Source organism: Danaus plexippus, chromosome 24 (genome assembly GCF_018135715.1).
Source record: "Danaus plexippus chromosome 24, MEX_DaPlex, whole genome shotgun sequence".
NCBI classification, from domain to species: Eukaryota; Metazoa; Arthropoda; class Insecta; order Lepidoptera; family Nymphalidae; genus Danaus; species Danaus plexippus.
This window is the reverse complement of record NC_083552.1, coordinates 3413657-3430287: the sequence shown is the minus strand read 5'-3', so window position 1 is coordinate 3430287 and position 16631 is coordinate 3413657. Positions and strand designations below refer to the sequence as shown.

Here is a 16631-nt window from a genome sequence, read left to right as displayed (position 1 = left end):
ATAATTGAAATTTATCCAATTAAATTCAACATATCTGCATCGTGTAGAATTTAATCTAAGTAATAAAGGGGTGAAGAAAATGGAGGCGCAAGGTACAGCGATTATTAGACTCGTATTGTTGAGTTCGTATATTATATTTCATACACGATGTTATATATGGTATTAAATTAAATATTATATAATGGATAAAACAAATGAAAAACTAGTAAATTTACAATAAAGAAACAACAATCTGTAAAGATTAAATGTAATAGATTAATTAAAGTTTAAAATAAATTATTTTTTTTAAGATTTAAATTCTTTTTAACTATATAACACTAGCAATAATATAAATAAAAAAATGCCATTCTTACTTCCGCCATTTCAACTGTCATTTCTTAAAAAAAAGTCTTGATAAAAAAAAATTAATAGACTAATTTCTAAACTGATACATATAGAGCTTAGTGTTTTTCGGTTGCGATTGATTGAAATAATTTGAATAAAATATTTACAACACCGTCCTAATTGATTTGTAATCAATCGAATGGTTTAAATGGTCGCTTTAAAGGTAAAATACGTGGTAACTAAGTATTAAGGTACTTATTAACAAAATAACAGTAATTATTTTAGATCCGAGCTTTTTGAATAAACAGATAAAAAAAAACTCGATAAAATAATTTATCGTCAGATTTAATGTCCTTGGTGGTGAACGTACTAAATTAGATTTGATAAGGAAAAATATTTTTTTAATATATTTGAAAGTTCTACATTTAGAAACCATAAGTATTAAAGTTATTGTATTGAATATACAAATTATTAACGATTTTACATTTTAAAGTAGACGCTGATATATTTCAAATATTTCAGTATCATTTCCAAAATTATAAGTCACCATTTAGAAGGTGGTGACTACTTTATGAATAAATAACAATTAAATACTGCTTACTGTCATTTAAACGCAAATCGTTCAGTTAAAACGAATTGCTCGATGTTATATAATCCATTTGACAACCCTGTGTATAACAGAAACAACGCCCAGATAGTGTTGTTTGATCACTAATCGCCATGGACTGTGTTGTTAATAGATTATGCGACACTATCTCGATACAGACATAACGTCAAATCATTCAAGCCATAACCATCACTATCAAATACGAAATAAACATCAAAATTCTATAAAACAATGTATTCTCATTTTGACTATATTTGATTTCGTTTTAATTGATAAAAATAACGTGATATTAAAGTGACTTGTGTGCAGATAGATTATAATATTAAAATTATTTTATCATTTTATATAACATTAAAAATATTATTTTAACCAATATTTTATTATACTTTTTTATTATCTGTGATACTCGTCGTATTTAACCTAGGTTCCTCAGCTGATTTTACGTATTATCTAAAATTACGCAATGTTAATCATCATTTTTATGGCATTATGATTTAGCTTTAATTTTTTAAACTGTATTTTTAATTAATATTGTTTGTCTTTAAATTTAAAAAAAACAAGTTAAAATAATGTCAAATATAGAATTGGTCGACCTACTTCTAGAATCAACATAAGTTTCACTATATTATTAGATACTAAATAAATAAAAAATTAACTGCAACCCAGTAATGAAATATTCTGCTCTATATTAAATACAATATACTTAATTATATATTTTTTTGTGAATGCTTATACAAGATGTATTTGAGTGAAAGCAATCATAAGTCCTTTTTGTTTACAGGCAAGCCATTTTCTTAATTACGCAAGGTGTGGCTGAATAGTTTATAAAAATTATCAAGAAAAAAATGTATTTGATTCTTATTTGTATTTCGAATTAGCATATTTATTAAATAGGTGTATTTGTAAATAATATATCTAATTAATAAAAGCGATAGAAAAGACAATATACCATTTTTTTATATATATAAAAACTATTATTTTTTTCATATGTTAATAATGTCCAATATTAATCTGCCAAATGTCTTAAAATCTACATAAACTAGTTAATTTAGAATAAATAAATAAAAACAGAAATCTATAAAATTAACAAAATAGTATATGTTCGTATTTAAAAAAAGGTCAAATTATCTACACATTTAAATATACTACAAACAGCATTTTCAGTACAATATACATATTTAACAAAACTCTTTAATACACTTTCATCAAATTAAAATTCCGCAATTGTGGCGTAGTAAAGTCATCGTGTTTTAAATGCAAATTCTAAATGCAGGAGATAAAAAATAATTATATAATTATGAAACACCGAAATAACACAATGGCGTTATCAGAATGGTATTTCATTAAAGATCATGCAATTATTAATTTTATCTCCCATGGAATGCAGTCCAACATGGCACTATGAATAATTTTAATTATTTATTCAACGTTTCTATTGTAATCCAAGTTTAGTATTTAGTTTGGAATATTTTTATAATCCAATTATGATAGAGAAATATAAAAAAAAACAGCAGCACTGATCTCTTTTTATACATCTCTTATTAAAACATGAAGTTGTTCTTAAAGTACTTAACAATATTTAGTAAGCTATCGAATGAACTCTAAAGTCTCGTCAAATATAGAATATTTTATTTTATATTAATATAGAATACAATTAATTATTAATTTTATTATAAAAGAATAGAAATTGTATCTATCCTTATTAGATATAATTGCAATTTTAAGCAGTAGGTCAGCATTAGACTAACCCCTAGAGCGTTATGTTACCCACATATTTCCTAAACACGTTTCGTAATTTTTCAAATGACATTCCGTAGGCAAGCGGGAAGCTTTTCGCATGCGCTACCCACTTTATATTTACGATACTAAATATAAAAGCAGTTTCAATGTAGGCCCACTGAAGACTCCACATTGCTTTTAAAATCGATCGGCTAATATAAGCTCAGAGTTTGTCATTCATTGACGTTACACCCGTGGCTCGACTGACGCATGCGCGTCTGGCCATCGTCTATCCTGCACATTTATAGATGACTGTTTGAATGTAAGTTCTCACATAGTACGTCGTGATCTTTTTAACGTGGTCGCATTGCTTTATCGCCTGAATTCACGTTCGAGCGGTTACCTCATTTTGTCGCACCGAGATATAGATAACGTCGACGTTAGTAAGATATTTTGTCAATTATAAGATAAGAAAATTACTGCTGTTTTGTTATATAAATGATAAATAAATTGCGACAAAAGCATGCCGTAGTGGGTGGATTGTCATCGGATGTGCGGTGACGGGCGGACGACTTTCGTGTGTAGTCGTGCGTAGAGAGGAGCGGTGGCTTTACCAGTCAGCACAGCGGACTCGAGCCGCGCGGGTGCGCGGTGCGTCGGTGCTTGTAGGTTTTTAGTTTGACAGTTGGCGCGTTTTTCGTTTTTGTTCAACTCTTTTTGTGGAAAGCATAGATTGTAAGGTAGTGTAATCCGTGTTTTTTCTGTTTACTATTTTTGTGTGCGACTAGTCGTTTGTGAATAATTCATCGCCGGCTGTGAATTTAGTGATTGCACGCCTGTGTACTCTCGCCGTGTTAAGTGCAGGATTTTGTGTTTTTTTTTTCTCTTCGGAAAAATATTACTGTGTACGTGTGTCTTGCTGCCGGTAACTACAACGGTGAGTTTTAATGTATACTTTCTATTGACTTAATACGTTCGCTGTGCTATTTAGGGTTTCGGTTTTCTATAACGGTGCTAGAAAACGCGTTCCAAATATAGCTGAAATGATTTCGATCCAGACTAGTATTATTCGAAGTTATATAAAGGGAGACTTTAATAAGTTTGGTAGTTGAAGATCACGTTATCCCTTGGTGGCCGGGCGAGACGATCGAGACAGCTGTGCATACGTAACGGGTAAAAATAAATACTCGAGCGTTATAGGTATCTAGACAAACCGGCTTTGGGGCCGTATTATTAGTGCACATTATACAATATTTGTTATAATTGTTAGGTTAGGTTAGGTTAAATAAACATTTGTCGGTCACTAGGTAAATATATAACGTACAATTTATATGACATTAACTACAAATGTGTTGTTGCAATACAAATAGCTATTAGTCATGTTTTCGCAGGTAATTTGAACACCAAAGGTAAGTTATCAAATCAACATTTTGACAGCTGTCATAAATTAGTGACATGTACAGATACAATAAAAATAAATACATTAGACTTATAAATACCTCATTGCAAGTTTGCACCAAATTTATATAGTAGAATTATTTAAGAACAACTAGTGCTTATTAATATTGTTAATATGCAAATTTCTTGAAATGATTTAGTATGAAAATGTGATATTTTGCATTTATAATAAACATGTATTGTTGATAAATGGCAACATTAATAGTTAAATGTAATGGCTAAATGTAATAAACACCTTTCAATACAGTAAAATGATATCACAGAAAAACAATTTTAGATTTATGTAGAACATATAAATAGAACACACAAGTCTAGAGTTATTACCAACCTTAAAATATTCTACAATTCAATTTGTTTTAGCGGAGAATAGAAATTGCTGTCGTCTGTTGTAGGCAGCACAAATGAGATAAGCAGGATTACTAGGGTTTTTGAATTGACCTACTTCTGAAGTGACTCGAGTTTATTAAAAAGGACACTTTTATTTTAAAGAATCTATCTTCAATACTTCGGTAGTACTATGATGTTTTAATTTGTTAATCTGTATACACACTTAAAATGAAAATTTTTATAATATTTGTTATTTATATTCAATCATTATTATACGGAATGCTGGATTAATATTATTTTGATTTCCCTTTATGTATAGAAAATTTTTATGTCACTTGGCTGTCATCCAGAATGTAATATGGATGTTGAATTTGTGGCTGCAATTAACTATTCATTGTAACATAAATCTTTTTCTATTTTATTCATAAATGGTTTGAGAACTAAAATTTGGCATAACTCCATATGTATGAAGGAATTTAGTTACTTTTATAGCTATTTCTTTAATGTTGTCCATGTATAATAATTTATTGAATGGTTTTAACGTGAATTTGTTTGGTACATTATCAAAAACCATGTATTATGTACTTTTTACATACAAATTATGTATTAATTGATTTGTAGTTGCTACGAACTGTTAGATTAAATTGTCATTTTATTAGTTTTAGACACTTGATGTGAAAAGGGGGTTGTTATAAGTATGAAGTTGATATCTGTGTGTGTGTGTGACCGTAACTGGGTGTGTAATTGTTTGTGTGTGTGTGAATGTAAATTGTTCGACTGAATTTGATGTGTATTTTTTCCATTTATAAGCCAGTTTCCGTGTGATGGATCTTAGCTATGGTTTGCTTGATGTAGATCCAGAAGTGTAGGAGTATCAACTCCTGTCCAAATTAATGTCTGGCATTTTTGGCGTATTATTACTAGGTTAAGTGCCTGACTTCTGACAGTACAATTGTTAAATATAAAGTAATTAAGGATTATTTTAATACCATCTAGTTATTCTTATTTAATATAAGGATATATTAAATTCCTCAACTATGGAACAAAACTAAAATATTTATTCCAGTTCAAGTATTGTAAACTTATAATTTTGGTTTCGCTCAAGCACATTGTAAATTAAAAATTAGATACTGTTTATCGAGTTACTTGCGTGTTTTGTAAAGAAGGGTTATGTTTTTCAACCACTACAATATATTTAATTACTTAATCGGTCGGTGATTGATTACCATGTTATAGAAAATTTTATGCAAATTTGGAAATGCTATAGAAAACTAAATTTTGCATATTAATGTAAGTTTCAATATATATTTTTTTTTTTAGTAACACTGTCCAATAAAATTATAGTAATTTAAAATTTATTATATGAATTATGTACATCATTTGATGTTGTCGTCGAAAACTAAAAGTCTCAAATAGTTGTCCCCGTTTAAAAACTTTTTTCTTGAAAAATTATAATGTTTAACCAAATATCATTTCAAAAACTTTTACCAACTTAGTTTATCAAGAAATTATATGCTTCACTCTTTGTTTTATCATCATTATACTATTATTGCGACTTAAAAGTCTTTCATTGCGACATAAAAGTCGACTGTCATTACGACACAAGTTGACTGGACCCAGCCTGTGGCGTTCCAAATGTTATTAATCACAGTATCAGTTGGGGGTAGTTATAAATACATTTCGAAAAGGTGATCGCTGCCTCGTCACCGTCTCGTGCGTCACATTCTAACACGAATAGAAAACTGGTGACCCTGATGGTGACGTCATCAGGCACTTAACCAGACGGCAAGATATTCGCACTATGATATACCGTTGAGATTAATTGTTTGATTTTTGATGACTGTAAAATAGGAACTTTTGTATGTTACGTAATGAAAATTCAAAAAGAGAACTCAGCGTTCGAACCTGCTACCTCCGGAATATCGCGTTCCAGTCGCTGTGCTATTTTGAACTATCGGTACTGCATTTGAGTTCAGGTTACCACAAACATAATAATTTTTGAAAGTAACATATCAACGTGTTACGTAATATCATTGAATTTTTTTTTGATCCTATAATAGTTTTGTCAGGACCCGTTCTTACTTTAAGAATAGTTTTATCATTTTTGGTAAATTTAAATTTCGATTCTGCATATATTACGGTTATTATTTTCTTTAAATCTTAAATCATCATGGTAAAGTTGATGATTAGTCATGAAAGATAAACGCTTTTATCGCCTCAGTGAATATTATCGCATCTCTTGTTCTATGAAATGATTCATTATCAGGTTAAGGGTTAAAAAGCAATCTGACATCACCGTCAGCGTCAGCCTTAATAACTTTATAAGGCCAAGTATTATATACGTTGTCTGGCTTATTTCGAATAATTTGGTGGGTCACTAACCTTGTAATTAGTGTATGAGAATTTATAATTTTATTATTACAATACTCAATGACCTAATTGTATAGAGGAGAGATTATTTTATAATAGATTATTTAAAAAACATATTAAAGGAATTTGTGCTAAATACTTGAATTAATATTTAAATAAAAGATATAGAATGGTTAATTTACTACAGTCATGGCACGGAGATTGCTGATTTATATGAATTTTCATTCTACATTAGAATATTATAAAACCTATTAATTAAAATTATGATCATTACATATAGATAATGCCTCCTGATAATAATTTGAACACTCCCATCATTGTCGCCAACCATTAAGTGTAAATTTGATGTATTTCATATTTAACTAGCGCAGACCCAGATCTCTCACGGTATAAGTTAAGGTCCTTGAATAATTCAAGTAGCAGTCCCACATTTAGGTAAGTTTAACGATGGAAGCTGCAAATAGCTTGGCAGTGACTACCGCATAGTTCTTGGCAGAGCGATCGACGGCTTAATTGATTAAAACATACAGACACTTGACTAACTTTTCTTTGTATAAAATGTTTCATTATATACGTGACATAATAAATATATATACATACATCTAAACAAATAGCGTCCTTGAATTCATCTTAATTTTTCATTAGAGCGGTCATCAAAAGATATTCCGAGTGGTTTAATACAAGAGTTTATTTAGTATCTTGGTTGCTCGTTTTCTAATCAAGTTTTTAGATTAAATTTGAATTCACAGCGGAGTTGAAAGCTGCACAAAGCACAGAACACCTACGGCAAGCGGTCTAGAAACTAGAAAGTTTACTGTGCTATATACAGACTAAGTTGCGCTATAGATGTTGCATTGTGATTTAAGCCTACAGTTTCATGTCATGCATACACAATATAATTTCATTGCTCTGTGATAAACTGGACTGCCTTGTAACGGTTTTTTTAAATTTTACATTGACAGCAATTCAAAGTGATATTTTAATTTTTAACACGTAATAGCATTTTTAGTTATATACAGTAAGGAATATTTATATTCATAGAGTTATAAATTATTGTACTTTCTATTCTTTATTGAACAATTACTTGGATATAGCTGAGTTAAAAAAACTGGTAACCCATAAAGCGATCTTGCCGCCTGTTTGTGATTTATACTAGAACTATGAGCTAGAGTACATTTAAATTATTTAGGTTGAAAATACATAAAGTAAATAAACGCTATACAGTAATACACAGACAATATATTTAAGAAATTCTTTCATATAGTTTTAAAATTTATAAGTCAAGATCGTGTGGTTTCTTAATGTGTTACTTGACATTCAAGGCATAATGTTCGAAACCTTTGCCTCGCGAACTTTGTGTATTATAGGCAGCGATGTCTGCGCGTGGGCGCATGACTCACAAGGACAAAGATGGCCACCAACAATCGTTTATCGACAACAGAAACGCGTCTAACTGACGCTGTTATATCATTCTGACGTTTCCTTTATACAATAGGTTTAAAAACACATTGTTGAATTATTATATACATATTTATTGATTTGAGCATCTTTTTTTATCATCGGTTAAGGTTAATTGTTCATATATATTGTATTACGGTGTGTCCCCAATATATTTCTCACGACATCTTATAACTTGAAAATTTATATATGCATATGTACGTAACAATGTATTTATTTGTATAAGTGTGAAATCATTCGTTGGTACAATAACTGATTTTATTATTACGATAATATTTAACTTAATAAGTAGCTGAGCAACAGTGATATATTTAGTTAAAAAAATAACAATTTGGTCCGAAACGACTTTCCTCTGAACCAATCGGGTTGATGTGAAGCATGTGTAACTTGTACAAAGAGGCCCACGTACGCCAAAATAGGTAGAAGTTCTGAGGTCGCTTACATAATTTTTGCAAACCGGTCCTACTTTATTTAGTGAGACTCCCTCGAGTTTCATCTATTCATACATTATATATATATAATGATATTACCACTTTAATGCACGTTCTAATTTTACGTCTGTAGCCAGTTTGCATGCGAGTATGTTTTTTTTAATTTCATTCATAGTTTGTAAGCATGCTATTTTGTAATACATCATGTTGAGTGCCATTATATTAGGTTAGTTTAAATATATATATATTTTAATTCTGTCATCAGATTTTCATGTTTCTTTATGGTGATATACAAAAACGATAATGAAGGATCTTATTAATAATGCGCCCTTGTGCGTTTGACAACAGGCTGTATGTTATGAACTGTATTATTTAAACTGTTGTAATATTCACATATGACGTACTTCCGTTGTCCCTTTTACAACAAATAATAATAAAACATTAAAAAATAAATAGATAATGTTAACCCAGTATCCACAAATCGGACCGGTACTTTGCCAGTTTTTTTTATTCGATGATTACAAAATTATTTAGGCTTGTAATCACACAAGCCCACTTTCTAATATTTTATATTGTTTGCGTAAAATTGTTAAGATAATTTCGGGAACAGTTTCTTTTAGTTACAAGAACGTCTTTAACCTAATCCGTAATAAAAATATATAAGATGCGATAAAAGGGAAAATTCCTAAATAAACGTATCCCAAAGGCTTTATACCTACTCTGTTTCGTGTTTAAAGTAATTTGTTATATTTTTTCGTTACCCCAATTCACTTCTGTTTCGTTCCATACATTTTTTTACGTACCCCAATTTCGTTCCGTATTTAATATAATAGAAGAATAATAATAGCAATACTGTAAGAATTTGCCCAGATGTTCTTGAAATTTCTTTAGAAATCATACTATTGTTGGCTTGATAAATATATTTTTGTATGAAAAATTTTAAGTAACAATCGTTTATCACGTTGTTAGTATTGTTCGAATGTTTCATCGATCTGGATACGGTTAGTAAATTTAGTACTAAAAATGGATACCTGACGTGTTTCTCACTAGTTTTTGTCTGCGACTTCATATGCCTGTACTCGGGAATTAGATTAAGGGAGAAATGTGTAAATTATATAAAAAATATAGATATATATAAATAATACGAGAAATTATTACGGGAAATATACAAAATTCAACTGTTGTGTTGTGTTGAGAGGAGGACTACTGATTATTCAGTTTCTATTATAGTAAGTATATCCATTATTTTTGATTCCAAGTTGCATAATAGTCAAATCACATCAGAATCCGTTAAGTAATTTTTGCTTCAAAGTGCCGACAAACATACATCCATCCATCTATGCGTACTCAAAAATCGTCGCATTTATAATATCACTAGGCTAAAATTATAGTTTTTCTAATAATTTGTGTCCTATATTTTGATGATTGGTATAAGAAAAGCAAATAAACACGCGTAAGACCCAGGAGATGAGGTGCGGAGCAACAACCTCTCTGCCGTTGCTCATTGGCACAGAGGCTATAGAAAAAATCCACAAATACACCTACCTAGGAAGCATAGTATCGGAGAGTGGAGGTGCCGAAGAGGACATCGCTTCGAGAATCGCCAAATCAAGAGCAGCCTTCGCGCAACTCCGTCCTGTATGGCAGTCGCGGAAACTAACCAGGAGAGTTAAACTCAAAATATTCCGGTCCAACGTCAAATCTGTGCTGTTATACGGATGTGAGACGTGGAAGGTTACTAAGGACATCTCGCATCGGCTTCAGGTCTTCGTCAATTGGTGTCTTCGCCGTATTCTCGGTATTTACTGGCCCGAGAAAATTTCCAACGTTAATCTCTGGGAACGCTGCGGTGAGACACCGATTGACCTGCAAATCAAACGTCGCAAGTGGAAGTGGATCGGCCACGCGCTCCGAAGGGATCCGGAACACATACCGAGACAAGCCTTAGACTGGACTCCTGAAGGAAAGCGGCAACGTGGTCGCCCTAAGCAGACCTGGCGGCGGACGATCATTGCAGAGGTCAAAAACATCGGCAAGACTTGGAGCGACATAAAAGGCGAAGCTCAAGATCGAACGAGATGGCGACGTACTGTGGATGCCCTCTGCCCCATCTAGGGGACATAGGACCAAGAAAGAAGAAGAAGAAGAATAAGAAAAGCAACCTTACATTTATTTATTGCTTAAAATAACATGCTTAAACATAAAATGTAAAGAAATACTCCTTTTTGAAGTCGGTTAATATATTAAATGTACTTATATACCTAGGCATGGATGTAGAAAATGACGAAGAATTGATAAATTTTAGGGTTTGGGTAAACGATGAGTTCGTGACTGTATAACGTGGGTCAATGGTCCATTCGGAAGGTTATAACAGGTTAAAATTAAAGCTTTATACAAAAATATTGTAAATATTTTGTATAAATTTCATAAAATGATTAGTCTGTATCGAAGCGAAAGTGTTTCTTTGGCTCCATACAAAATAATTATACTCCTGGAAAAAAAATATCTCGTTTTACACAATCCGGCGAAAATCTTGGACGTATTCCAATTATAGTTTGATATCTCGTTCAAAGTATGCATATTTAATGATTTTAATTATTTTTTTTTTAAATATATATATATTTAAATATCTATATAAAGTGTAAATAGATTTGAAAATGTTAATATAGAAAAGAGATAACGCGTTAAAAATCTGACGGTACTTGAAAGTATGCAGGTCATTGAACCGGCCACGTGTTTTTTAAATGGTCCAAAAATAATCAACATGGAAGAAAATTCAAACATCAAAGCAATTTATACATTAAGATACATAAATATTTAATATGTCTGTCTGTTTTTATCTTAAGGGGCGGAATAATGAATAAAATGACGCTGTCATTTGTAATATGCACAAAAAATATATATAAAACAGGTTTTCTATTTAACAAAAAACCTACTTAATTGATTGTCTTCTATTCTATTCCGAAAATCGTATACAATTAAAATATATAAATATATATACCTACTAAATATCTCAACTTGATGTAGGTCCACACATTATGACTTTATTATAATTAATGTATGTACATAAAATATTAACAAATATATCTTTATTCTAATTCTTTGTTACTATTCATCTAAGGTAGCCAGAGCTATCAATTGCGAAATGTCTTGCAAGGAGATCAATGGTCATTGATTGAAATAATTGATTGATTGATTGATGATTATTGTTGAATCTAATCGTATTATTCACTTATTTTAAAGTAAGTTATCGAGGTGCTTTCAGTATAAATAGAACTATTCTAACATTTCTGCAATTGAGTCAAAATAAATCATCAACTAGATACATACATAATATACATATTAGCATTATAAGATTATCCAGATTTTCCGAACAATCTCACAGTTTTAATCCGTTGAAAAGTTTCGGAGGAAAAACCGCAGCACATCTCATTAATCCAAGCTATGGACTTGTCGATTGGAATTTTTATAATGCAATCTTTTTTTCTTGATTTCTGTCTACGACTTTTGAAGGCAAAAAGTCTTGTTTGTTTTTTTAAAAAATAATCTAAATAATTTTTTTTCTCACGTAAGATGATTTAAACGTTCCGTTAATTTCAAAGATATTTTAAGACTGTTGCAATCAAACCGTCGAAAAGATTAAACATTTCGCGTTAAACAGTGTTTTACATCAGTCTGTCCAAACAACGCTATTGTGTAAGTTGTTTGACCAACGGAGAAATTTGAGCTATGATTTAGAAAAAAAAAAGATGAAAAGTTGCAAATCTGTTCATAACATTAAAAATATATACTGATGTTATTAAACGTGTGTAAAATATATATAAGAATGATTTTTTTTTGTGCGTGTATTTAATAAAAACTTCATACAAAATTAGGTTCAGTATTAGAATCACATATACCGATATATTTAAACCTAATTTCAATAGATATAGATTCGTAAATTTTTTTCTATAAAAGAAGGTTGTATATATTTCAATCACTTCTAAAATTATTTAATTCCTATATTTAAAATTTTAATATCATTTTGTTAGTCTTATCCGAGGTTGAATGAAGGATTGTTAAAAATGTTTAAAAAAAAATTGTCCTTCATTAAAACGAGCCCGTTTTATGTTAAAAGTCAGCTTTCCGTTTGTTACTTAATTAAAAAGTTTTATAATTTAGATCATACGAATTGTTTATATGATTGCAATATAATTTAAAGGACTCGAGGACAGCTATAATTTTTATTGTGAACTCTATTCGATGTCAGTGCGTCTTAGCATGTCACACATTTCAATAAACTGCAATTCACATCCAGTTAGGGGGACGAGACTTATATTGTTAGCCACTTAACGTGATGACGTTGTTAGATTATAAGTGACATATATTTTTACACGGATATATGACTAATTTAAATATTAAACGAATACGCCTTACGTAGAACATTAAGAGAATTAAGAAGTTTTGTTTTATAATATATATAGGTATGTAAATATATATGTATTTGTTCATGGGAAGTTAAAAAAAAATACTATAAAAATTACCAGGAAATTATCAACAATTATAGTCTATAAGTTAAGTTTTAACCGAGATCGTTAAAATGTCAAAGATATTTGATATTAAAACGCCACGTCCTCGTAATAAATAAAATTCCTTGAATAATAGCAGCTTCTCAGTTAAGACAATCAGCTGAGACCTTGTCAGGCATTGTTCGCGATAACATTGTTTCAAAGCCCTAGCTCTGTTTAATTACGACGTTTACCTAAGACCATGCTGTGAATTAATGATTGGATCTACACACTTTTAATTAATTTTACTATAAGCACACCAATCAACGAATATTTATATATATATGAATATATAATAATTAGTAATCGGTATATGGAGACAGTTTAAAATAATACTGTCATTGATATTGGCGACTTCCATATAGAAAATATAGGAATATTTCTGTTTTAGTCATTGATATAAATTCAATTATGTAATAGAATGAATCACCAAATGGAATTAAATCGCTAGGTATAGCTGACTGACGAATGCCACTGGCATAAGACTTAGCACATCACACAGAACATATATGCTTAACTTATCAGATCATGTTTATACAATATTTATTTATTTTACATTGGTAATAAATGCAATAAACTCCCATATTGAGAACGGTTTGCAAATGATGGAATTAATATTATGACGTCATATAAGATCCGAGCTAGATTATATTGTCAATCTTCATATATAAGTTCAGGCGAATACTACTGGCAAGGTGGTTCATTTTAAATTGGCTGTTCTATATGCATTAATTACTAAGGACATTTTTTTTTATGATATGTGTTTGATGGCTAGATAATATTTCATGTTATGTTTATTTACTCAAAATATATTATATATATCATTTGACATACCAATATTATCTTTAAAAACTCGATAAGACGTAATTTTTGTTTACGTAATTAAATTATTTGTAATATAATATCACGAAGAAACAACCCTAATAATGACATTATTTTTATATCCATATAACGCGTAAACATTAAAGATAAGATCATCGATATATAGAAACATGTAAAGAAAAAACTGAATTACAACACATCCCTAACCGGTGGTAAAAATGCCAACAAGCCCTTAACTCGCTGGAAACGAAATGGTATAAACTCTGTACCTCGAGGGAGTTTTTTTCGGGAGGCTGTTAAGGCTTACATGATAAATGACGGATACTTTGAAAAGATGTCCGAAGTTATCTTGAAAACGGAAGAGGTATTTATTATATCTCTTATATATTTCTCGTTTCCGCCACTTACGTTTCGATAGAATCCTGTTTAATTCAGCGCTTTTTGAAACGAATCATTGATTATGTGGAATTTTTTTTTTTCATTTTATTGCTCACTTTACAGTGCGAATTTAGATAATTTCATTGGATTGATTGTAGCAATAAAAATACTAAATAAAACAGTAAGTTAAGTAAGTCCGTTCAGATGCTAGTTGCTTCTATCTTTACATAAATTATAAAGTTACGTGTATGTTATCAGCTGAATTTGTAAATGACAGAAATTATTCGCGTGTTTTTTTTAAATGGCTATTTATTTACATAAAAATATAATTGAGAATTTAGCATTGTTAAATATTTTATTATTATTAACTGCAATTGAATATAAATTTTTCCTCTTTGAGAATGTTTAATCCGATTCATATAATAATTGGGTCACAACTATCTTAATCGACCTCGTTTTTTTATTATTATATCTTTAATAGATTCCATAACGTGCGATTATTTTTATTATAAAAGATATAGAAAACTGTATAAAGAAAAAAAAATAATATATCACCTTTTCGATGGCCAAAATGCTTATACAATATTGTCAAATTATATTGTAATGAGTAAGTTCGTGTATAAAATTATTTAACAAATGAAATTATATATATCCTTAGTAATATTTTGTATTCCTTATTTGAAACCGACAGCAAAAGACTTTTCCATTCACGTACCTCCGGGTAAAGGAATATCTGATGACTTTTATGCATAACGTTGAAAATTTTGGTATTTAGCTATATGTTGAAAACTTGTAGTAAGGTTTCAGGAGTGGCTTGAAACTAGCAGATCCTAACATCTGAATTTTATGATTACGCCACCAGATTCTTTATTAAAGTATATTTTCTGGATACTTTTTAGATAAGCGACTCAGCCCATCTATTCAGTTACATCAAGTGACTGACTTAATCGCTTTGACATTTAAAAGGAAAATAAAATATTATTATGCTTTATGCTATATATGCGGATGGAATATGTTTAGTTAACTAGTTTTAAATGGAAAGACCATTATCATAGGTTCAGATGCCAGTAGCTACCAGTAAAGGCTAGATGTAGGAAGTGCAGTGGATTTGGTGTGAGGCTGATGCAGCAACCGAGCGCCGTCTGCCCGGGCCGGTGTTCGATTTTCACTTGGAGCATTGGCGCCCCTCTTGCCCGGGTGGGCGTGGTCTTCTGGCCGGTCAATAGCACGATACCGCGCATCTCTCTCCAACCTCCGGTTATTCCATATCCCCGTCCCACTCCCTCGGGGGATGATTGAAACGTCTGATGCCGCAGGCGCCCCGCTCACCCCTGGCCAAGGACGTTCAGTGATTCCGTCCCACTCTGCCGCGATAGCACGTGTCTCCGTTAGTATTTCATAATATAATGTGCGTAGCCCCGGTGTCGCGCGAAAATTCACAAGCAATTATGACTCAAGTGCCTGATGTGTTCTGTGAGCAAATTAATGCGTGAGAGGAACAAATCGTGGTCATCAGCAATGCTGTAGTTGACTTCGTGCTAGTTTACAGTGACATGGAGATAGGAGACGTTCCAGGGATCATCACGTTTTTTCCGTCCTCACACTCTTGCCTTACTATTGCTATACTATTCATCAGGTAACTATCAAAGATATACGGCTTCTTTTGTGAAGAAAGAATTCTTAAAATCCTTAAAAATTAATAACTTAATAATTATGGTATACCTATTTCTCTTGGATGTTTTTTTTTTTTTACATGAATTTATTTCCCTAACGAGGTTTCGTATTCAATGGAATCTTACATAATCACAAAATGTACTGAAATATTTCTTTCATTTTCTCTATAAAGGCTTGTTATATATTGGAAGTAAGATAAATATTTAATAAAATTCGATTATTTAATAAGAGCTCGTTTGGAAACTGTCAACAATTCCGACGAAGTCGTCACGTTTAACAAAAGGGCGTGTCGGTACTGGCTGGATTTTTCATATACATTATGTATTTGAAATATTATGCTCTAATTCAATATGAGCGTTCCAGTTTTCATCAAAAATGTCGCAGGCATTGACGCCGCCCAGTCGTCGCCTTATACCAGACATGTAATAATTATACATCGAGCCAAGAGAGGCGGGTTTTGGTAATGTGAGTCACCCGAATATGTCACTACCAGGATCTCATGTCTTGTGCGGTCGA

General features: G+C 31.0%; 1 protein-coding gene across 11 annotated transcripts in view; it reads left to right on the top strand.

The window, feature by feature from the left end:
* The window catches only part of LOC116776005 (plasma membrane calcium-transporting ATPase 3), a 97789-nt gene that overhangs the window by 34065 nt on the left and 47093 nt on the right, over positions 1–16631 (top strand). For 6 of the 11 annotated variants that reach the window (XM_061524243.1, XM_061524242.1, XM_061524241.1 and 3 more), the window contains exon 1: positions 3207–3587. The exons of 2 other annotated variants lie outside the window; for them this stretch is intronic. The gene's annotated coding sequence lies outside the window, so the exon portion shown is untranslated. Of the gene's footprint in view, positions 1–3206; positions 3588–16631 lie in introns of those variants that run through there. 3 more of the 11 variants (XM_061524245.1, XM_032669094.2, XM_061524246.1) reach the window with 1 other exon arrangement.